At 41.1% G+C, this 23,713-nt stretch overlaps 1 long non-coding RNA gene across 1 annotated transcript; it reads right to left on the bottom strand.

The window, feature by feature from the left end:
- Positions 1-905: 905 nt before the first annotated feature.
- On the bottom strand, positions 906-20,290 carry LOC110343815. Its single transcript, XR_002386148.2, has 3 exons — positions 20,242-20,290; positions 19,605-19,728; positions 906-1,112 (listed from the first exon to the last, which is right to left on the bottom strand). It is a non-coding gene; the product is annotated as an uncharacterized LOC110343815 (long non-coding RNA).
- Between the last annotated feature and the right edge of the window lie 3,423 nt (positions 20,291-23,713).

Genomic DNA, 23,713 nt, shown 5'->3' with positions numbered 1-23,713 from the left:
CACACAGAACTCCAGCTTCAGGGATATTGACATGTTGTTTTGGCCTCTTTGGGCACCTGCACAAACATGTAAATAAAATAAATATTAAGAACAGAAGATAAAAGATAATTGAAGGCAAGTAGTGGTGCCAGACACCTGCCTTTAATCCCAGCTCTCTGGAAGCATAGGTGGGTGGATCTCTGAGTTTGAGGTCAACCTGGTCTACAGAGAAACTTCCAGGACAGACAGGGCTACATAAAGGCTGTCTCAAAAAACTAAAACAAACAACAAAGCAAATAAAAGATCAAGAGAACAGAGGAAGGAAGGAAGGAAGAAAGGAAAGAAGGAGAGGGAAGCAAACACAACCTTTGTCAACAATCCACTGCCAAAGTAATTATGCCATTCAGAGTCTTAAACGTCCTACATCTCAATTCTAGTACATTAGATTTCTAATGTGAACTTTAGATCATAAGTGCCAGCCATGACTGTAGACTGTGTTCATTTCAACAGTAAAGGAGAAAAGAGTTAAAAGAAGATTGCTAGACAGTGTTGAAAGCCCCTGTGTGGTCCTAAACAGGATATGTCAAGAGCCTCAATCATCACCAATGCTATGACCTTTACTAGAAGTGCTCATCAGGACCTCTCCTCTGGGACCAGGGAAGGAGCATGGCTGTCATAACCCAGGATTGAAGATTTCATCAACAGGAGTAGCAAAAAACTAAAAGGGATCATTGTGCAGCCATAGTAGATTAAGTAGTGAGTCGTGATTAGGGTCAGGAGTGACAGCTAAGACAGATGGTATCATAAAAGCTCCTTCCCTTGACATCTCAGGCAATGCTGGGCCCCTAGTAGTGGTAAACCCTTCTTAATATTTCAAGACAACATGCTTTATTTATTCCCTACTGGTTTCATTCAATGCTGGTGCTTCTAAAGAGGGTTTCAGTGTTCCTGCATGGAATTCTTGGCATTGACACTCGTGAGTGAATATTCTCCAGCATTCTGTCTAAAAATCCAAGGTGAGCTATGAGGTGTTGTAGTCAATGGAAGCCTCTAGGATAGAGCAGAGGAAGCAGGACACAAACCCGTGCAGCCACTGTGGAAATAAGTGTGGAATATGGAGGTTTTGCAAAAACCTGAAAAGAAAATGACTTGTAATTCCTGGTTGCAAACATGGGGGAATCTAAGCATGTTAATCCAAGTTGACCTGGCATTTTGTCAACCTGATACAGCTGGAAAGGGAGCCTCAGTTAAGGAATTATATGGTTCATTGTTGTATGATTAGGTTTCATCGTGTAGCTCAGAACAGTCTCAAATTCACTTTGCAGCCTTGATCTCATGCTCCCGTTTAGCCTCCAATTGCTGGTTCCTGGAGCAGTTCAACAAGAACCACAGCAGTGGGCTTCTAGGTATTAGGTGCCCAAGTGAATTTTAATGTGGAGCCCTTAAGGAGAGGGTTTCCCACTTTGGAGACTGAAGTATTCCACCCTGTAGGGAAGCTCAATAAGAGTAAAAGAAAACAACTCACAATAGCTTCAGCAAGTCCCTGAAACCAGCCAGATTCACTAGGCCCCCTACCTCCTAAGAGTACACAGTAAAGACTGCTAAGCACACCTCTCAGAAAAGACAAGCTGAAAAGGAAGACCTTTATGAAGCAGACACCAATCAAGCAACTTGAAGGAGGTTCAAGCCAACTGAGCCACTTGGAAAATGCACCTTCCAACCTGTTAAGCTTCTTATAGAATGTGCAGTGTGCTCCAGGTTCCCAGCTTTGCTGACTGGTCATTCATGCTGGCATGGACTTTGGTAATGAAGCAATCTTTGAGTCATTTCTGCATCTGTAAGTAACCCTACTAAAACTCAATTAGTTCACAAAAAAAAGAAAGGAAGAGAAAAGAAAGAAATTGCTTGGGCCTGCCTCTAGGGTATTTTTTCCATTTCTAATTAATACAGGAGTGCCAAGACCACTGTGAAGTGCCATCCACATTCAAACGGGATGGAGCTGTGTAAGAAATGTGATTCTGGAAGCAGGACAAGCATCAGTGTTCCTCCATGGTCTCTGATTCAGTTCCTGTTTCAGTTTCCTTCGGTGGCAGACTAACCTGTAAGCTTAAAAAAACCCTTCGGTCCCCAATTTGGTGTTGGCCAGTGTTTTATCATAACAAAAAGCAAATTAAAAGAGAAATTTGTGCCTAGAGAAGGTATTGCTACGAAGGACAGACATGTTATTTTGTGGGGGGATTATGGAACTTCTTAAAACTTTGGGTTGAAAAAACCATTAAGTGTTCAAAGTAACTATTCTTTGGTAGCTTGGAAGGTGAGGCTACTAAGAGAAATGAGGACAATAGGAGTCTGGCTTGTGAGGTTTCAGAGGGAAGCTGGAGAGTCTCTTAAAGACTATCAAGGATTCTTCATGTGGTATAGAGTTGAACTGAGAATTTGTGGAAGTGAAACCATCTTTGCTTTATGGGGACAATGGATCCTGGCTAGGTGTGACTGAAAAATCAGCTGTGATTAATGAGTGATCAGCATTCATTTTGAAGCAAAATCTTCTGGGAACTATTTTCTCAGAGCCAGGCTAAGAAGCTGTGGTGGAGGAGGCAGGGAAGTGAAAATCACACTGGAAGAGCCTGGCCAAGAGTGTGTAAGAATCTCCTACATAGCGCTTGTTCTAAAGGCATGGAGAAAGGCTGAGACTTGGCACTATGTGGTAGGGATGAAGTCTCCCTGAATAGAAGCCCAGAAAGGCCATTGGTGAAGGTGTAGCCCATGTACAGGAAAGTACTGGGATTGAGGAGGTCATGGGTAGAAACTGAGACTGGCATCATGTGGCAAGGTCAGGATCCCTGAAAATTCCAGGAGAGGTCATTGGTGAAGAAGCAGTCTCAGCTGTAGTGGAGACCTCAGCACACTGGAGATGACAACACCGTGGGCTGTCCACCACCAAAGATGGTAACAAACGCAAAGTGGCCTGGCTGGACTCCATAGGGCAAGATGCATGAACTATGGGTGGAAGAACTGGAGAGGAGGGGCTATCAAAACCAGAAGGAGCCCAGAAGATCATGAGTATGCTCCAGATGTCAGACACTGAGCTAGTTTTGGTTTTTTATTTATTTACTTATTTTTTTATGAGACAGGGTTTCTCTGTATTGTTTTGGAGGCTATCAGTCCAGCCCGGCCTCGAACTCACAGAGATCCACCTGCCTCTGCCTCCCGAGTGCTGGGATTAAAGGCATGTGCCACCACCGCCCGGCGCTAGTTTTGTTTTGATCTTATTGACATTGTGCACCAATTCTCCCCTTTCAGAATAAAACTAATACGCAACTTTTTTTTTATTTTACAGGAGCCTACAGTTAAAAGACTGAGTTTTTAAATAGAACTTTGACTTTATAGAGGTACTAAGATAAGACAACTGGATGCTTTCAAAATTGTGTCCTGTTGGTGGGAATGTAAATTGGTACAGCCACTCTGGAAACCGGTGTGAAGAATCCTACCAAAACTAAAAATAAATCTAACATATGACTCAGCCATACTACTCCTTGGCACATGCCCTAAAGTCTTCACATCCTGCCCTACAGATGTGTGCTCACTCGGTCCATTGCTGCTCCGTTCAGTAAAGAAAGAGAATGTGGCTCATATACACTATGGAATACTATTTAGTTAGAAAAAAAAATTAAATCGTGACATTTGCAGGCAAATCGATATTCATAGAAAATATTACATTGTATGAGGTAACCCAGACCCTGAAAGATAAGTTCCACATATTGTCTCTCATTTACAGTTCCTAGCTCCAGATTTTCAGATGTGGGTATATAGCATGGATTAATCATAGAAACCAGTTAAGTGTAACTATCACCCTTCATGGAAAAAGCTTCTCTTTACAGCAGAGGGAGATCATCACTGAAAACTGCAAGTGGATATAATACAGAGGTGACAGGATTGCAGGGAACTCAGCCATTATGGGTACATGTACATCATAGCTCCTGTATCTACGTTTTGGGTAACATTTCAGAAAGGGGGCAGGGTGAGAGATTGTAAGAGCCAGAATACCAGGAAGTCTGCTGTGAAACTTCCTAGAAACGGCTGCATAAACAAGATGTGAATAATGGCAATGTCAATAGACATGCTAATGTAGATGGGGAAATTTTCATAGGGTTCCATCCCTAGACAAAGATCTAGAGGTGAGTAATGACTGCCAGGAGAGGCCAAATCAGACTTTGTCAGGAATATCCTATACAAAGTTGTCGGCCATGAACCCACATATACACAAACAAAAACGGACTCAGGATATATACTATGCATATAGGTATATTATATATATAGTGCAATTGCCTATATCTATCTATCTATATCAGTACTAATCAAAGTAAAAGGGGGAAAGTGAATTTTTAATTTACAATGTATTTTAAAACTTAGACTAAAATTTTTAAGGATTGTGGGACTCTTACAGTTGTACTATATTTTCTGTTATGATATTTACATGAGATCTTGGAGACAAAAAGGAAACATGATTTAAAGGGATGAAGTTTGTGTGTCAAATTTGACAAGGAGTGAAATATCATTGTTAACTTCAGTTTTCAACTTGACACATTTGGCAAGAAGTATCTCAACTGAAAATTGCCTCCATTAGACTAACCACTTGGCATGTCAATGAGGCACTTTCTCCATTGATAATTGATGTAGTAAGGCCCAGCCCCTTATAGGGCTATAAGAAAGGTGACTAAATGTGAGCCCAGTAGTAAGCCTCAGCCTCTGCTACTGCCTCCAGCTTCCTGCCTTGAGGCTCTGCCTCAGCCACTCTCAGTGAAGGACCATAACTTGTAAGGTGAAATAAGTCCTTTTTTCCACGAGTCAGATTTGGTTGATGCTTTATCACAGCAACAAAATACAAACTAGGACATTGTACAACAGAGATGCCCGAATGTCCACGTTTGCTGATCTACTTCAATATCCAAGTAACAGAATCAATCTAGATGGCTAAAAACACATGCATTGATAAAGACATGGCAGCAAAAGGTATGGCATACATATAATATGGAGTTTTCCTCAGCCATAAAGAATAATGTACAGCCAGGTGGTGGTGGTGCACACCTATAATCCCAGCACTCAGGAAGCAAAGGCAGCAGATCTCTGAGTTTTGAAGCCAGCCTGGTCTATAGAGTGGCAGCGAGAAATCATGTCTCTAAAAACACACAAAAAAATAAAATTATGTCATTTTTCAGGAAAATGTATGAAAATGGAGATCTCTGGTTAAGGAAAATAAAACCACTCGGTGAGATAAACATATTTTCTGTGAGATAAAGAATCTACAATTATAAAGGGAACTATGTGGGAAGAGAAGAGAGGTCAGTGGAGTGGGGTTGTGGCAAGTAAATGCAAGAAGCACCCAGACAAAACAGCGTGGAGATGCCTAATGAGGAGAGACCCAGAGAACTAAAGAGAATGTGAAGGGTAAAATTTCTACAAGTAAGAAAGTATCATTATGTGGAGACATGGTAATCGTATATCATGAATTGTATCTTCAACCCAGGTCTAGGATTAAGACAAACCCCAGGCTCCTTTTAAAAAGAAAAAGATAAGAAATGGAAGAAGGAATAAGGAAAGGAAGCCATAAGAGGTGGCCATGGCAAAATGGGAGTTCTCAGAAGAGCAGAGAGATGGGATGACAATTACATGAAGATGAGTTTCTGAGTGGTCTGGGGTTTGGTGGTGTAGGTCTTGGGAGCATGACTATTGCTAATCTTTGATCATTAATCAACTTCATTTTCTTAAGTACAAAAAGAGCCCATTTCAAGGAATATAAAGGGCCAGGGTTTTCCATTGCTCTGCAATCTGTGGATTGGCAAGATACCCCAACATTACTGTACAAAGATCAGGGAAAACAAAAGGACAGCTGATGAAACAGGCCCTGATGCTGCCACACTCTCGGAAAGAAAGGAAGAGAAGGAAGAAGGTTTTGTAGGTTGGAGATGAGACTTTGGAGACCACTAACTGGGGCTAAAGGTGTGATGCATCTCAGTCAACTCACACAATAAAGAACAAATGACCCAATGATTACTACTCTACTTAACTTGGATGTAACTAGAGCAAACAGCATTAACTTCCTATTATGTATCTATTAGGCAGATGAGTTATTTTGGATTTAGCCTACTGCAGTCAATGTTTATAGTGGAGTGGAGAAAAAGAAGAATGTGGCTTAGAAATCATATAGATGGAGCTCACATTCTTGCTTTAGTACTATAAATGTATAGACTTGGGTGTCATTTAACTTTAGAACATGTTTTCTTAGGCACTGCTATATCAACAGAGCAGTGGTTGCCTAGCAGAGGTGCTTAGGATATGATAATGTTCATAAAAAGTGTCTCCAATGCCTGGCTTAGAGGTATGCAACAGATATTAACATTATCCACTGGATGTTACAATAAGCCTTTTATCCTGTGATATTTAGTTGGTCATTTGGTTAATGCAGTTCGTTGTATTTCTAGTCAATAAATCTGTGTGTTTAGGAGAGGGAGTATTAACCTTCTTTTAGTTTGCTTATATAAAAACTCTCTAATTTTGCTTAATATTTCTGGGGTATACAGGGCAGTCATTCTGCTCATTGTTCAACAAAAGTTGTCACATGTTCCATGAAGACCCCCCACCAAGGAGGGAGCTGGAGAACACATGGAATCAACTGATATGATTAGGGGCCCTTTAGACAGCAGACAATTGGGTCATAGAGTACACGTGATTGGTTATGACAGTAATAAATGCCAATGAGAATGTGTCGAGGCAAAACAAGTCACTGGAACAAATGCCCTGGCCATAGGGATTTCTGAAGTCTAAAAGCACGGCCTTGCTGCTTGAGAGGAACACACAGAATAATAAGGGATCATGTGCCAGCCCATTCAGCTTCAAGCTTTGCAATGAAACCCAGCCAAAGAGAAGCTCCAGGGAGCTCACATTTCAAACACAAAGACAGAGAAACCAGTAATTTTCAGTGAATGACTTTCACCATAACCTTACTTCCTAAACTGAAAGAAAGCTAATAATAGCAAGGAGACTTCTCTACTAGCTGGGATTTTCACAGGGTAATTGCATCCCTGGAGCACTGAAGTATCATCTCCATTTCTTGCTGTGTCAGACTGTGGGACCGATTGGCTTTCATTGCCTCCCATAGCTGCTGCTTCGGCTGCAAGGCTTGACGATGGGTGAGCACATATCATGTGCAAAAGTGCCTATGTGTTTTATCTGGCTTATCATATAGCTGCTATTTCTTAAGGATAAGAGCAATCATAAAAACTGGAGAATTCACTCACAAACCTTCAATGAAACCTTATTCCAGCCCAGTACATTTTAAAGAAATTTTAGGTTATTTACATGTATGTGTGTATACAAAAATATTCATATCTATATGCATACTCAGTCAAGATGTTTATACATATGTATATGTAATCATTTTCCCATAAAGAATCATCATGAAGTAAGGGGATGTAGTTTTCTTCCAATCATTTCCAGGAAGTTTGCCTCCATTTGCCTCCATATACAGGGAGAACTAAAATAGATTACTCCCCGTTTTTGCCTTGGTATCCAGGTAGGTGTTCTCCCCACTTTCTCTACAGGAGCTTAGATGCATCTACCTCTTTGTCTCTATTATATAATCACTTTTCTGTCCCTTAGTTGTCCTGTTTTACATAATCTTTAATTTTAGGAAATATCTGAAAGAACACTGAGTATCTAGATGCTTTTAAATCAGTGAACAAGTTCTCTTTTTCTTGGATAAAACAAAGCAAATGCCCTGATGCAGCCCCTTTTCCCAGCAGGGATTTAGTCACAGTTGCAGGTAGAGACTCTTTCCCTTATATTTAAGTTGTTTCTTCATCTGCTGCTTCCTCAATCCCTCTTACCTTTGCCACTCTGTGCTGGTTCCAGGAATGACGTCATCACACTTAGATCACACAGCCTTCCCCATGCAACCCTCACCAGCTAATTTTCCCCTCCATTTCATCCCCAAATTGATGTCAAACTCAGTGTTTTTGGGAAAATTCAAGGTCTCTTCAGCTATTTACTCCCATAGCTGAAAGCTAAGGTTTTTCCCTGTTAGTACCCAAGAGTCATCAGAAATGGGTAAATCCACCCCAAGAGTGACATGACCAGTTTCTAGGGCCCTTGGCAGATTTTTTTCCTTGTCAGGAACTATTAGAAATTTCCCTCTCCAAACAAAATAGAAAGTACTGAAGTTTTACTCCCCAAAATTGTTTTCCTGCCTCACAAAGCTAAGTCATGAGATGAAGACTCAAGGAGTAATCACATTTGTTATGGGTGTAGATGACACACATTAACACAGATTGTGGGACATGGAGCAATGGCAAAGGATCTTCAGGCAGAAAGCATGCTTCAATGCCACAGCCACAGGGACCCTTTATGGTGAATCTGATGATACATCCGACTGCCAGCACCACTAGTTTACACCTGCACTCCAGCCAGCCCAGGGTGACAATCACACGGCTGATGTGTTTGCTTCCTAGAGCTGTAACAAAGCACCAAGAGCTGGGTGGCTTAAGAGGTGTCTGTTCATCCTCTCCAGGTCTGTGGCCTAGAAATCTGATCAGACAAGAAGTGTTCTGAGGTTCTACAAGAGAGCCTTCTTCTGACTTCTGGTTGTCCTTGGTATTCCGTGGCATCCCTTCCATAGTACATGCATCACTCACTCTCTCTCTCTCTCTGTACATACCCACTCCTTCCTATGGCATTTCTTCTAAGGCCAGAGCTGTTTTCAAATGGGCCAAAGTACTCAGTAGTGGAGCATGCCTTAAATCTCAGCTCTGGGGAGGCAGAGGAAGCTCTGTGCAGTGGACACCAGCCTGGACTACATGGTGAGTTCCAGACCAGCCAGAGCTACATAGTAAGACCCTTCCTCAAAGAGAAAGTAATGAAAAAAAATTAGCGATCCCTGCTGCCAAAGCCACACCAAATGTAGGATCACATTAACATGCTGGGGTTAGGATTTCAATGTGTCTTTGGATATCTTGACTTACATGATGCCACTTGTGGTAAATTTAGCTTTATGTTTCCCAAGTGTCCTTATATTCTGAGGGAAAGCATTTCATCCTGGAAGAACAGAGTAGTGACATTACAGTGCTTAGGTGGTTTGCAGCTGTTGGAAAGAACACATGTCATCCTCACCCTTTTTCTGGGCAAATGGGAGAATCACACTCTGCTTTTTGTATGAGTTTGCCATGCTTGTCTGCAAAGTGGAACACGCACTAGGCAGTGTTTCAACAAGGGTGTCTGCATTGGGAGAGTGAGCCATCAGAGTTATCATAAAAACACCTGCAAATCTGCTAGGACCATTAATGATAGGCATATCCTGTCCAAGCTTTTCTTCTGTTAAGCCAGAAAGTTTTGTGAAAGTACTATTGAGGCAATGAATTTTCCAGCTGTAAACCATTCTGGAGGGATCCAAGTTTACAAATAAGGGCAAGCTCTCTCTACCCATTCTTCTTAGCCCAGGAGAGCATCATGGGGTATATGGGGCAAAAATAGCTTCAAGGGAGAAAACACTGTGTTTATGGCTGGGGATCATACCCCAAGGGCATCTCTAGGATATTAGTGGGGCTGTGGAGGAAGAGCAGGGTAAGCCCTGGACATTTTAGTATGGGAAAAGGTGGGCAGGGCCAGAGTCAGCAGCTGAGAGTAGCTGTACTTCTGCCCAGGTCAACTGCTCCTCTGCTCCCTGGTGGCAGTGGTTTGGGTACTCCTTTGACACAGCAAGGGTACTGAGGATGCTAAAAACAAGACCAGAGAGGTAACCTGGGACAGAACCATGGAAACGCAAAGTGTGTCAGAGGTACCCTACCACATACTCCTTCCTGTGGACATTTCTTCTTACAATCAATTTTAGTAAATCTTGTTCTCATAGTTGGCATACAATATAACACAGGGTGGGAGTGGAGAAATAGTTCAGGGGATAAAGCACTTGCCACACCATGGAAACACACACACACTCCCATTTTAGTGATGTTTAGTGTGTAGGCAATAGAAATGGATCACTGAAGCTGCTGGTACTACCTGAAAGTCTCAATGAGGCAATTCCCTCAGGCGAATTGTCTCTTCCACATTTTACCAGAGCTCAGGAGTCTATAGGACTATACATCTGCTGTAAGTTTGGAAATCTCAAATTGTTTATGTCTTAGCATCTAAGGCTCAAAACTCTGTTTCTGAGACAATGGGGGAGTGAGTGAGCTGTGTCAGCTGGCAGTGGGATGAATGACCAGGAACTCTGTAGTCATGAACATGAGATGTCACCTCCTCCAAAACGCATGTCAACATATGAAGACTCAACACAAAACTGAGACTTCATAAGTCCCCAAGGGAGGCTCTGTCTTACTCTGATATGTTCCCATGGCGGGTGGTGCCCAGAACACCAGGCTCTAAAATGGGGCATGTTCAGCTGGATAACTTTCCTTTACAAGACAGTTCTATCTGGCTCCTTCTGACCCGGGCCCAGCTGCATCTTCAATATAGAAGACTTTCTCCCTTCTCTTGAGTACTTCAGCTCATGGGAGCTTATGGAAAGAAGCAACAAGTAGGATGGGGAAGAGCTGGGGCCAACAGGGTGGGCGTTCCAAGGTCCTAACAGAGAACCAAAGTCTCCAACTTTCCAAAGTTGTATTATTTACTTATAGACCACATCTGTCGAGGAGGGACACAACTGCCTTCAAAACTTCTTGCTGAAATTTCATTAATCAAGGTAATACTCATATCCCAAAATAAGAAAGTAAGAATCAGACACCAAACCTAGATTGAGAGGGAAAGGCAATGTCTCACGCTATTGCAAAGTCTGGTTTCATTCATTTCCTTTAGCATTTACTATCTCTCTAATATATCCTACAGCCATTCTGTTTATTATCCCATTACAAAGGCAGCACTGAGCTTCTACCAAGTTTCATATTTTATATAGCTCCCTTATACACTAGTTTTTAATGTAAACAAGAATAAATCAATGAATTCATTCTGTTTTTCTTTTGTTAACCTGTCTTTTTGTTTCAAAGGTATTGCCTATGAGCCTTCCTGAGTCTGTGTCTGCATGAGAAAGGTGAGGAAGTTTTGTCCTCTGATGTGAGAATCTGGTTGGAGAGAGGAAAGTTGGACAAAGGATGAGTTTTTGTGGCTGGTTCTTTCTGTAGCAGTTATTTATCTTTATTCTTTCATCTTGATTTTAGATGTTCAAGTTAACCACTCTGTCTTAGTGACAAGATGCTTAAGGACAATATTATCATAGCATTCGGATTGGTATTATCATTCAAAATTTCCCTTTATTATCTCAAGAAATCATTTCTAGATGCTAATGTTAAAGACAGCCCGCGATGAGGGAGAAAGAGCATTACATATGAATGGCTGGTTACATGGGAAACTTGCAGGAATTGCTGCTGGAGATTCAGATCTGCTGTGGCCACAGATCTTTCTAGGCTCCTGATACCACAGTAGAGGTTCCCTAACTATTCCTAAAGAAAGGCAACCACAAGCACTCTTCCTTGACCACTTGGCTTCCAGTTGGATACTCAGTCTCTACCGTTCCTACGATTTGGTTCAGAACACTGTGTCTAGGTCACCAGATGACTGACTAGCAAAGATATATCTCTCACTAGCTGTGCCATCAGACCTACAATAATAAAGCCAATAGTTTCAAAGTCACAAAGCAGGGAGTTGGGACACAATTGAAAACAAGAATTATTTGCCTCATATTTGCCATTCTCATTGTATCTTAGAATCAGAAACACTACAAAAAGTTTCCTCTTAAAGCTTACATAGAACATTACGTTAAATATTTCATTAGTTCTTGCAGCATTCCATACATTTCCGTTATATTCACCCCTTTCTTTCATCTCCTCCTAGATTCATTCCCACCTCCCCACACACTCAAATTTTGATTTTGCTTTGACATTGGCTCTAATTCGTGCTTCACAAATCCTCTTTGGGTCTTCTCTGGATTACAGTTGACTACAAGAGATCATACTCAAAGAAATTCTACTCTCTTCCCAGGAGGTATCAATTGCTCTCAGCTTGGAATGGGATTTTGTGCCCATAACCCGCCCCTTCCATGATGGGATTTTTGTCTGGCTCAAGCTTGTGCAAGTCATTCATATGCTGTCACAATCACTATGACTTCACATGTACAACTACCCTGTTGTGTGTAGAAAGTATTGTTTCCCAATAGTCATCTTACCACCTCCGACTCTTGTAATGTTTATACTCTTTCTTCCATGATGGTCCCTGAGCCTTGGGGGGATATGTGTGATATAGATCTCTCACTTCTGGCTGTAATCATTTATTCTCACACCTTGACTAGTTGTGTTTCTGTAAATTACCATCTATTGCAAGAAGAAGCTTCTTGGATGACAGTTGAGTGATATTCTAGTTTGAGTTTATCTATGAAGAGTCAGTTTGATACCATGCCCATTTAACAGAACAATAACTTCCCATGGGTTCTAGGCCAGATAACAGTGCTAGCTATGGGTTCTACCACTTAAATCCAATTACAGTGAATTTAATAGAGTGGGCCATAAATAAAATCATAAAGTGTGTAATTATGGCTACAACAGTCATGTTATTCTTGTACCAGTAGGCATATGTTTTCATTATAGTCATTACTATATCTCACAAAATTCATAAATGGGTAACTTTACTGATAATGTTCTCTTGTAGCATGAACACCAGCTTCCAGCACTATGAAAACTAGACAATGCAGATGAAGCTTCCAATTCAGTACTAGCTTCATTTTTCCACATTTTATGATTTTATGAGTCAAGAATGTGGTATCTTCTACCAGAAAATGGAAAAATATCCCACGCTCTTGGATATGTAAGATCAACATAGAAAAATGGCAATCTTGCCCAAAGCAATCTACAGATTCAATGCAATCCCCATCAAAATCCCAGCACAATTCTTCATGGACCTTGAAAGAACAATTCTAAACTTTATATGGAAAGACAAAAACCCCAGGATAGTAAAAATAAAAACCTGTTCAACAAAGGAATATCCAGAGACATCACCATCCCTGACTTCAAGCTCTATTATAGAGCTATAGTCCTGAAAACAGCTTGGTATTGGCACAAAAATAGACAGGTAGACCAATGGAATAAAATTGAACACCCTAATATTAACCCACACATACAAACGCCTGATTTGACAAAGAAGCTAAAATTATACAATGGAAAAAAGAAAGCATCTTCAACAAATGGTGCTGGCATAACTGGATGCTGGCATGCACAAAACTTAAGTCCAAGTGGATCAAAGACCTCAACATCAATCCAGCCACACTGAACCTGTTAGAAATGAGACTGGGAGGCTCCCTTGAAAGAATTGGTACAGGACACTGCTTCTTGAACATAACACCATTAGTATGGACACCGAGACCGACAATTAATAAATGGGACCTCCAGAAACTGAGAAGCATTTGTAAGGTAAAGGACACAGTCAACAAGACAAAAAGGCAGCCCACAGAATGGGAAAAGATATTCACTAACCACACATCTGACAGAGGGCTGATCTCCAAAATTTACAAAGAACTCAAGAAGCAAGTCTCCAAAACATCAAAGGATCCAATCAAAAGGTGGGGTACAGAACTAAATAGAGAGTTCTCAATAGGGGAGACTAAAATGGCTGAGAGACACTTGAGAAAGTCCTCAGCATCCCTAGCCATCTGGGAAATGCAAATCAAAACAACTCTGAGATACCATCTCACTACTGTCAAAATGGCTAAAATCAAAAACACCAATGACAGTTTATGCTGGAGAGGATGTGGAGAGAGGGGAACACTCCTCCACTGCTGATGGGAGTGCCAACTCGTACAGGCATTTTGGAAATCAGTATGGAGATTCCTCAGAAAAATGGGAATTAGCCTACCACAAGACCCAGCAATTCCACTCTTAAGCATATATCCAAAAGCTGCACATTCATACGAGGACATCTGTTCAACAATGTTCATAGCAGCATTATTTGTAATAGCCAGAACCTGGAAGCAACCTAGATGCCCCTCAACTGAAGAGTGGATAGAGAAAATGTGGTACATTTACACAACAAAGTGCTATTAAGCAGAAAAAAACAATGGAATCCTGAAATTTGCAGGCAAATGGATGGCACTAGAAGATACCACCCTGACTGAGGTAACCCAGTGACAAAGAGAAATATGGTATGTACTCACTCATATATGGATTTTAGACATGATCAGGGGAGTGCCAGCCTACAATGCCAGAGAGTCTAGGAAACAGGGAGGACCCTAAGAGATATGCATGATACCCCAGAGAAGGGGAATGGATTGGGAGCATAGGAGGAAGGGAGAAGGATCTGGGAAAAAGAGGGGGAGAAGAGGAGCAGAGAGGAGGAAATAGGGGAGTGGGAAGGTTGAATCAGGGAAGAATAGAGGTGAGCAGGATGAGAGATACCATAATAGAGGGAGTCATTATAGGTTTGAGGAGAGATCTGGCACTAGTGAGATTTCCAGAGATCTACAAGGATGACACCAACTGGAAAACTAAGCAATAGTGGAGAGACTATCTTAAATACCCCTCCCTGATAATGAGTTTGATGACTACCTTATATGCCATCCTAGAACCTTCATCCAATGACTGATGGAAGCAGAGGCAGACACCCACAGCTAAACACTGAACTGAACTCCTGGAACCCAGTAGCAGAGAGGGAGGAGTGATGAGCAAAGGGGTCAGGTCCTGACTGGTGAAACTCACAGAAATTGCTGAGCTAAACAAGTGGAAGCTCGTGGACCCCAGACTAATGTCTGAGAGGTCAGCATGGAACTGATTCAGACCCCCTAAATTTTGGTGTCAGTGAGGAGGCCTTGGCCATCTATGCCCTGGTGTACAAAGGGACTTTAGGAGCCCATTCCACATAAAGGGATGCTCTCTCAGCCTGGACACATGTGAGAGGCCCTAGGCCTTGCCTTGGATGAAATGACAGACTTTGGCAATCCCCCATGGAGGGCCTCACCCTCCCTGGGGCCAGAGCAGGGATTAGATGGGGGTACTGGGGGGCAGGAGATGAGGGGAGGGAGAGGGAGCTGGGATTGACATGTGGAGCAAGCTTGCTTCTAATTTAAATAAAAAAGATTTTAAAAAAAGAAGGTGGTATCTTCGATAGTAGGATCTTAGCTTCCAGTTTCTGAGGGTAACCAAGAGCAATGGCAATAGCTTATAATGTGTGGTCAACTACAGGCCAACTACTAAAAAGGAGGTGCTTTTTTTCTTGGTACAAGGCTCTTTGTTTGCTAGTATTTGCTGTCTAGTTGGGGTATTGTCCTATTATGGGATAACTCCATTTAAACTACACACACACACACACACACACACACACACACACACACACACACACACACACACGGAAGCCTCTATTGTGTGGGTTTCCATACAGTTTTCCAAAAGACCTTAAGTGTTAATTATCCCGTCCCTCACCCCATTTAATTTTCTTGTTTCATTATTCCTTTTCTTCCTTTATATGACTGCATTATATCTACCTCACTTGAAAGAACCTCCCATCCTCTATAACTGCTTACTAGTTTCCTGACCTCTATAGATGTTTCAATGAAATATAGACATCTAAAGATTCAAAGCTAACATAAAAAATTAAAGAAAACATGCTTCGTTTGTTTTCCTGGATCTGGGATACATTACTCCGGATGCTTATTTCCTGTTTCATTCATTTACCTGGTAATTTCATAATTGTAGTTTTCTTAACAGCCGAATAATACTTCATCAGATGTGTATACCACATTCTCATTAGCTATCAATCAATTAATGGACATCTGGGTTGTTTCCATATCCTGGTTATTGTGAATACAACAGCAGTGAACATGGATGAGCAAGTATTACTAAAGATATAGAGTTCTTTGAGTATTGTAGCACATTATGTTTACAAAAAGATTTGTTGGAATACACACAACATCATATAGACTACAGTTCTCTAAATTGTACAGCCTTGCAACCAAATAATCCAATTGGCTGATTTTAGATCACATCAATAATGATAAATTGAAATATGGTCTTTCCATGAACAACTCTAAAAGAGAAGGTATATAATTGGATATATATATATAGTCACTTATAATGATCAACACATCATGAGTCTGCTGGGCAGTCACCACAAGATTTCCTTTTATGGATTTGATACATAACACATAGTTCACTTAATAGATATTTTAAATTAAAGCAACTTCTAAAAAAATTCCTTGGAGTCTGACTCAAACAAGAAGAATAGAAAACCAAAGCAAGGCATGACTTCAACTAAACTAAATTTGAATAGCTGCCTCAACCTTTATTTGCAACTGTCATCTCTTAAAAGAAGCCAAAAGCTTGCAATTCCTCAGTGCTCTGAGTAATGCCAATGCCAATGCCAAATAGCCTGGGTTCACAGGATAAAGACAAAAGACGTTTAATTCAGTGTCCCAGGAACATGAAAGTGCTAGTCTGTTGGTTAGAATGGAGACATTAATAATTATATTCCAGAATATTCTATGACTATGCAGATCTATTTGTATACCTGCCCTTAACTCTGCCTAGGGAAATGTGTCATGGCCTGTCATTATGCCATGCCTAGCTAGTATCTTGTCCACCCCCTTAGCAAGCTTAAGGAACCCCATGGCAATGATGTAAGTGGGCAGCCCAGGTCCAGAGAGATAAAGGTGGTTTACCTCGGCTATCCTTGATATTTCCTGGATCAAAATCTCAGGCTGAGTCTCTCTTGCCTTCATTAATAATGCAAAGAGAAAGTGAAGCTATCTGCTGTGGAATTCGATGATGCTAATGAGTTTATTTTTGCAGTTCAGGATTTCTTATCCCCCTGTCATTCAGGAAAGCTCTTAGATAACAGCAGGATATGTCGATGTCACTCCCTGCCTGTCGGTTTGGAGTACTTTCCAAGGCATCAGCTGAGGGCAAAGAGCCAAGTTTCCAGTCATCTACACAGAACCACGTGACTGAGTGATAGAGGAAGGGAAGGCTGCAGTGTCTGGAGGTGGGGAGAGAAGCCAGCAGCAATGCTTCAGGCTCCCATTTGGGAACCAGCTTAGTAGCTCAGGTCAAGAACCCCATGACTCAAAATAGCCAAAGTATCACCTGCCAAGAAATTGCTACCCACTGCATTACATGTTTAGTCCATCCCTAGGTTTGGGAATTCAAAACTTACAATTTAAAGATCAACTACTCCTTAAAATTAGTATAGAAAACAGAAGGGACAGCTGATAGAACCCAGGCGGCAGAGGGGCTGGCATTTAAAACATGCTTTGATAAAACTGGTCAAAATATTTTAACTCGATGATCAAAATCGTTTTTTTTTTCTAGCATCAGGCACCTTGTCCACATGCCCAAGGCACTCACCTTAGTCTGGGACATGTTAACATTTGCTTTCTGACAAAGGACAGTATTCCCTGAGGGCACATGAGTGACATCTGTTTTAGCACTGTTATTCTAAGTTTGGCCACACTGCCCACATTTAATGTGGCCAGTACCGCAAATGTTTGTTAATGACATCTGGTTTAGCTGATGGATAAAGTCATGTAACAGCAGAACTCAGTGTTCTCATATAAATTTAATTCTCCAAACTTGTGGCAGGCCCCATACTCTGATAATACAGAATCAATAGGCTACTTCACCCAGGCACCTGTGTATTTCACATTCAGCATTCATGTAGGCAGCACCCCAGGTCTTCTCATCTACAAGTTTGAACCGCATCAACATGGCCAGAAAGATTAGAAATGATCAATTCATTGCATAGGATGCCTTCCGTTGCAATGAATAATTTTAGGAGGTTTGCCTACTTACTCCATACACAATTCTAGATGCCGCCTTTGTGAAGAAAAATGATTCAAAACATATATATATATATATATATATATATATATATATATATATACACATATAAGTCAAGTCTTTGAGTGACAAAAATTAAAACTTCTCTAGAAGCTCACTATAAAGAACCAGAGTCAGGCTGCCAGGATGGCTCAGTGGGTAGAGGCACTTTTACAGGGGTCCAATGACCTGAACTCAATTTCCAGATCACTCTGAATGCCAATAGATAACCAACTCCCAAGAGTTGTCCCCTTACCTCTACATATGCCTATACATACATACACAATAAGTCAATGAAAACAAATACAGTTTGAAGAGGGAAAGCCTTATGCTTCAGTTTGTATGAGGCATTGCTAAGGGAGTATCATTTGAAATCCAGGAGTTTGACACCACAGTTTCCCAACTATCTCCCTATTTGTACCTTCAGAGAAAAGGAAAGACCCGAAACAGCTGAGTGAAAGAACACCCAGGCCATGAACTGATGTGTATCTTTGGTCATAAATGTTTGTCAAGCCCCTGGCTCCATGAGTCCTTTGAGACCCTGCTGTGCTCTCTGCTCCTGGATTTCAAGGATTGCAGGAGCCTTAATTTAGAATCTCCTGCCTTTATTTTGCATTTTTGACTTAAGGTTGCTTAGGTTGTCTTAGTTATTTTCAGACAGAACTACTCGACTCAGAGCTTATGCTTGAAAGGATAATTAACAATGCCTGATGCCAAAAAATAAGCCTTAAACACAGCAAGTTCACTAAGGAGAGGACTAGGTACGGTGACCAGGTTGACTCGGAAGGCTTGGTTAACATTCACTGCTTCCTCTCATGTGCAGCAATCTCATTTTGACAGTAAACATATTGTCACTGCAGTCAGAAAACTGAAGTTCCTCATTAAGTGTTGTGTTTTACAGAAGTAGAAACTTCAAACTCCAAAATCAGGAAATGCTTTTCCCACAGGCTCTCATCAGAGGCACCTCAGCATGAGCCAGAATGAAATACAGCTGGTAGACCTTGCCTTCATCCCAATACTCGGATTGTGGTGTGAAAGAAGAAAGAAGTAATAATACACTATCAAGCTTACTTCAATGGAAAGCTCAAATGTTCAGATCTGGTACTGAGACTTATGTGCAACAAGTAAATCTGGTTTGGCAGAGTGGCAAGTGTTCAGGTTCTAGAACCTATTAAGAACAACACTCCTAGCACTTGGTTGACCTCGGTCAGTTGCGTTCCTTTTCTGTTACAAGAGGAATAAAGTGATGAGCAAAGCCACAGTAGTTTCCAAGGCTGAGAAACACACAATGAGAAGTCCAATTTGAAAATCCAGGACCACAAACAGAATCTGATAAAACTCTACTCATGGTAGTAGTCAATTGGACTATAGAAGACTAAAAGCCATCATCTGCACTGTTCAAGCTTGCAGACCCAGATTTGCAATCCTCCTCTAGCCTTAAACAATCCAAATAGAGGTTGTTTGATTGTTCTGTGTGTGAACTCTAGGACATCTTCACACAGATTTGAGCAAACTGGGGCCAGTCAGTGTGGGAAGCCTCCTGTAGAGCAGTGGTTCTCACCCTTCCTAATGCTGCAGCCCTTTAATACAGTCCCTCGTGCTGTGGTGATGCCAAACCATAAAATTATTTTTGTTGCTACTTCAGAAGTGTAATTTACCATTATGAATCACAATGTAAGCATCTGCGGTTTCCAATGATCTTACACTACCCCTGTGAAGGTTCATGCAACACCCAGATGGGTAGTGACCCACGTGTTAAGAATCACTGCTACAAAGTCTAAGACTTACAGTCTAGAGGACTGGAGAAAGACATTCAGCTCACTTCCAACAAAGACTGGTGGGGCTGGTGTGAGCCCAGCTAATTTCTTTTCATTTCCTTAATAAATTTCGCTCTCCAAATGTGTTGATCTTCCTTTTTGGGAAAGAGGAAGGAATAAAAATGACTGGAGAGGCCAACTATAAAGATTATGATTCTGATAATTTTTCCCACATGCAAAGAAGGATTAGGAGCCAAAAAGAAGTTTTTCTGAGTCCCAGACTACAGCAGCTCATAAACCAAAAGGCAACTTTTTTTTTAATCCTTGAGTTATTGGAGAGCAGCTTTCTCTCTGGGAAGTTGATCCTAGGTATATACGAAATGCTACTCTCGGGTTTGCACATTTGGCCACCAATAGTAGCTTTGCAACTGCTGGGACTTTTCCTGAGATTACTCCTGAGTAGTATAGAAGGCAGGTTTTTTTGTTGTTGCTGCTGTTTGTTTGTTTTTACTCTTTGTGGAACTGCCACCCTGCTCCCTAATAAATACACAGAGACTTATTCTTACTTAAGAATGCCCCAGCCTTAGCTTGGCTTGTTTTTAACCAGCTTTTCTAACTTAAATTATCCAATTTCTTTTTTAACTATATGCTACCACTGGGCTTTTTACCTTTCATTGTTCTATATATCTTCCTCTCCTTCTTACTCCACTGCTGGCTGGGTGGCTGGTGCTGGCTGGTGCTGGCTGGTGCTGGCTGGTGCTGGCTGGTCCTGGCTGGTCCTGGCTGGTCCTGGCTGGTCCTGGCTGGTCCTGGCTGGTCCTGGCTGGTCCTGGCTGGTCCTGGCTGGTCCTGGCTGCTGGTGTCCTCTCCTCCTTTTCTGGATCCTCTTTCTTTTCTCTGGAGCCTAGATTTCTCCTCCTATTTATTCTCTCTGCTTGACAGCCACACCTCTTCTATCTCTTGCCTAGCTATTGGCTGTTCAGCTCTTCAGTAGAACAATCAGGTGTTTTAGACAGGCAAAGCAACACAGCTTTACAGATTTAAACAAATGCAACACATCTTTGCATCATTAAGCAAATATTCCACAGCATAAATGAATGTAACACATCTTAAACCAATATTCCACAACAGTAGAGTTGCCCACAGGAGATTTTTAAAACAAGCCAGTCCATAAGCAAATCCAAAGCATCCTTAGTGCAGTTTCACCTCCTTTACCTCTCCCCTATCTCTCTCACCCACATCCCCATCCCCCTCTGCCTCCCCTCAGAAAAGAGCAGGCCTCCCAGGGACATCAACCTAACATGGCATAGCATGCTACAATAAGACCAGGCATACACCGTCACATCCAGACTGAATAAGCAGGCAAATGGACAGAACTAGAAAAACATCATCCCAAATGAGGTAACCCAGACCCAGAAAGACAAAGATGGTATGTGCTCACTTATAAGTGGATATTAGCTGTAAAGTAAAAGATAAGCAAGCTACAGTCCACAGACCCAAAGACACTAAGTAAGAAGGAGGGCTTAAGGGGGGATGCAAGGATCTCCCAGGGAGGGGAAACAAATTTCTTATTCTGCTCAGTTTCAGTATTTTCTGAACAGCCCAACAAAGACAGAGGACCGGTCATCTAGGGTAGTCTCTTTAGGATGCTGCTCTGTCAGTGCTAATGATCTGGAGTTTGTGACCTAGAATCTCAAATTCACTAGGAGAAATTCTCTTGGTGCTACATACTGCCGTGCAGTTCATTCGCATATACCCTCTTCTCTCTGAAACTTCCTTTTGACATGTTGCTCCTTTGCCAGAGAGCTCTGACATTAACAGAGGTAGTCTTAGCCTCTGTTTTTCAAGTCTCTTCCTCTCTATGGGGATAACTGAACCTTTTCAGTTCATTTCCTCCATAAGCCCAGGGTTCCTTTCCTCTCGCAGATTCCCCCTCTCTGCCCTGCTGGGAGAGGACTCTTTAGTTTTCCCACCATTGCTATGTCTTTTAGAGCAGATTATTTACTTTCTTTTCTGATGAACTTCTTTCCCCCATGGCAAATTGCTCAGAAATAACTTCTTTGTTCTCCGTGTTTTGTTCACAGGATCGTACTGGACATCTTCCTCAACCCACACAGCTACCAGCACATCCACGGTTCTAGGGAATTAGTGACTAAATGGTGATTCTGCCTAATGTGTTTCCAGACAAGATCTGCTCTTGGAGATTTCAGATTTTAAGGAACATTTTCCACAATACAGTCCTGGACTTTGTCTTTGGTGGTGTTTCTACCTTTTCTGATGCCTTTGCTCTTCTGCTTTTGGAAAGATTCAAATGATCTCTAGCAACTTCTTTTTTATACCTGACCCTTGTCTGTCCCAATACTCATCTTTACACACACATGCCTGGTACGTGCATTTCCTTTTAATTATATTCCTCAGGAGTTTCATTACAGGGTGATCAACAATCGAAAACTTCAAATCATTAGTTCTGGACATTAAAATCCATCCTTTGATTTTGAATAAATCTTGTCTCTGCTTAAGGTGTGTAAACTCTCCTCCAAAAAATATAGTTCAGTAATCAGACTATATCCCCAGTCTGATTTTAACCTATACTTTAGTCTTTCTTGGCTTTTCTTTAATTTTATACATAAATCTCTTAGGATTGTGAATCTACAAACTCTGTGATCCTGCACCATGAGATACAGGTGAGATTCTAGAAGATGGAAATGTTTAATCCATGAAGTCCTGTTTTTAGTATTTTAGATGGCTCTTTCTGACCTTCCCTTTCAAATCTTTCCAGATCCATTGGATAAGTTTTCTGATTATTTGAGGAGTTCTATTTATGCTTTTAGGGACCTTTAAAAGGTTCCCAGGACATCTCTGATAAAGATAACCAACTTTTTAACAAGCACATGAAAAGACATTAAACTCTCATTAGTAAATAGGGAAACAAAAATCTGTTTATGAGATACAATTTTACACCCACTGTGTATTAGTTGGTGTTCTCTAGAAGAACAGAACTGACAGAATTTGGAATTTATTGGAGTGGCTTACAAGGCTGTGGTCCAGCAATCCAACAATGGCTTTCTCCAAAAGAAAGTTCAAGAATCCAGCAGTTGTTCAGTCCAGGAAGATAGGTGTCCCTCTCGACTTATGTTGAATATACATCAGAATCCCAAAGAAGCAGGCTCTAATGTTAGTGAAAGACTGAACTTGCCAGAGAGAGTAAGAGAAAGCAGGCAAAGGAAAACAAACAAACAAATAAAAAGCTTCATTCTTCCATATCTCTTGTATAGGTTGCCAGTGGAAGGTATGACCAAGATTAAAGGTGAGTCTTCCCACTTCAGATGATTTAACTAAGAAAAATTCCTTACAGGTTACCCAGCTGCTTAGTTTTTAGTTAATTGCAGATATAGTCAAGATGACAACCAAGAATAGCCTTCACATACGTGGATGTCCATAATATAATTTCATTTAAAAAGAGGAATGGCTATAGTGACAGTAAAATGGTTCAATGGACAAAAAGTTTCTAAGCCTGGCAGCATAAGTCCAATCCCTGGAACTCATGGGGAACAATGAAAGAACTAACTTTTTCAAGTTGTCATCTGACTTCTATACATATTCTATGGCATATGTGACCACCCCCAATATCCCATGCCCCTAAAGATCAATAAATACAATAAAAATTTTAAAACTAGAAACCAAGAATAAAATCTGTTAAAGATGTGAAAAGATTGGAAACCTAGGCGATGGCATGTTACTATAATTCCATCACGCAGGAGCTGGAGGTAGAAGGATCAAGAGTTCAAAGCCAACCTCGGTTATATAGTTAGTTGAAGGCCAGCTTGAGCTAAATGAAGTCACAGATGCTTTCTCAAAAAAGAAAATGGAAAAGATTAAAAAAAGGAAAGGGAATTGAAATCATCACATGCTGCCAGTTCATAGAAAAGGGCTCAGCTATTATAGTGGAAAATAGTTTGATGGTTCCTTTCAATGATACATGAAAAGAGAATTACCATACAACTCAGTATTTCCACTTGTGATTGAAAATGGGTGTTCAAACAAAAAACCTATACAGGAAGAATTATTACATCACTGCTCACAATAGCCCAAAGATGGGAACAAGCTAAATGTGCACCATCATATGAATAGGTAAACAAA

The sequence above is a fragment of the Mesocricetus auratus genome, unplaced genomic scaffold (assembly GCF_017639785.1).
Source record: "Mesocricetus auratus isolate SY011 unplaced genomic scaffold, BCM_Maur_2.0 Super-Scaffold_100020, whole genome shotgun sequence".
Classification (NCBI taxonomy): Eukaryota; Metazoa; Chordata; class Mammalia; order Rodentia; family Cricetidae; genus Mesocricetus; species Mesocricetus auratus.
Note: the sequence above shows the minus strand (reverse complement) of the source record. Positions and strands in the feature narration are given on the sequence as shown.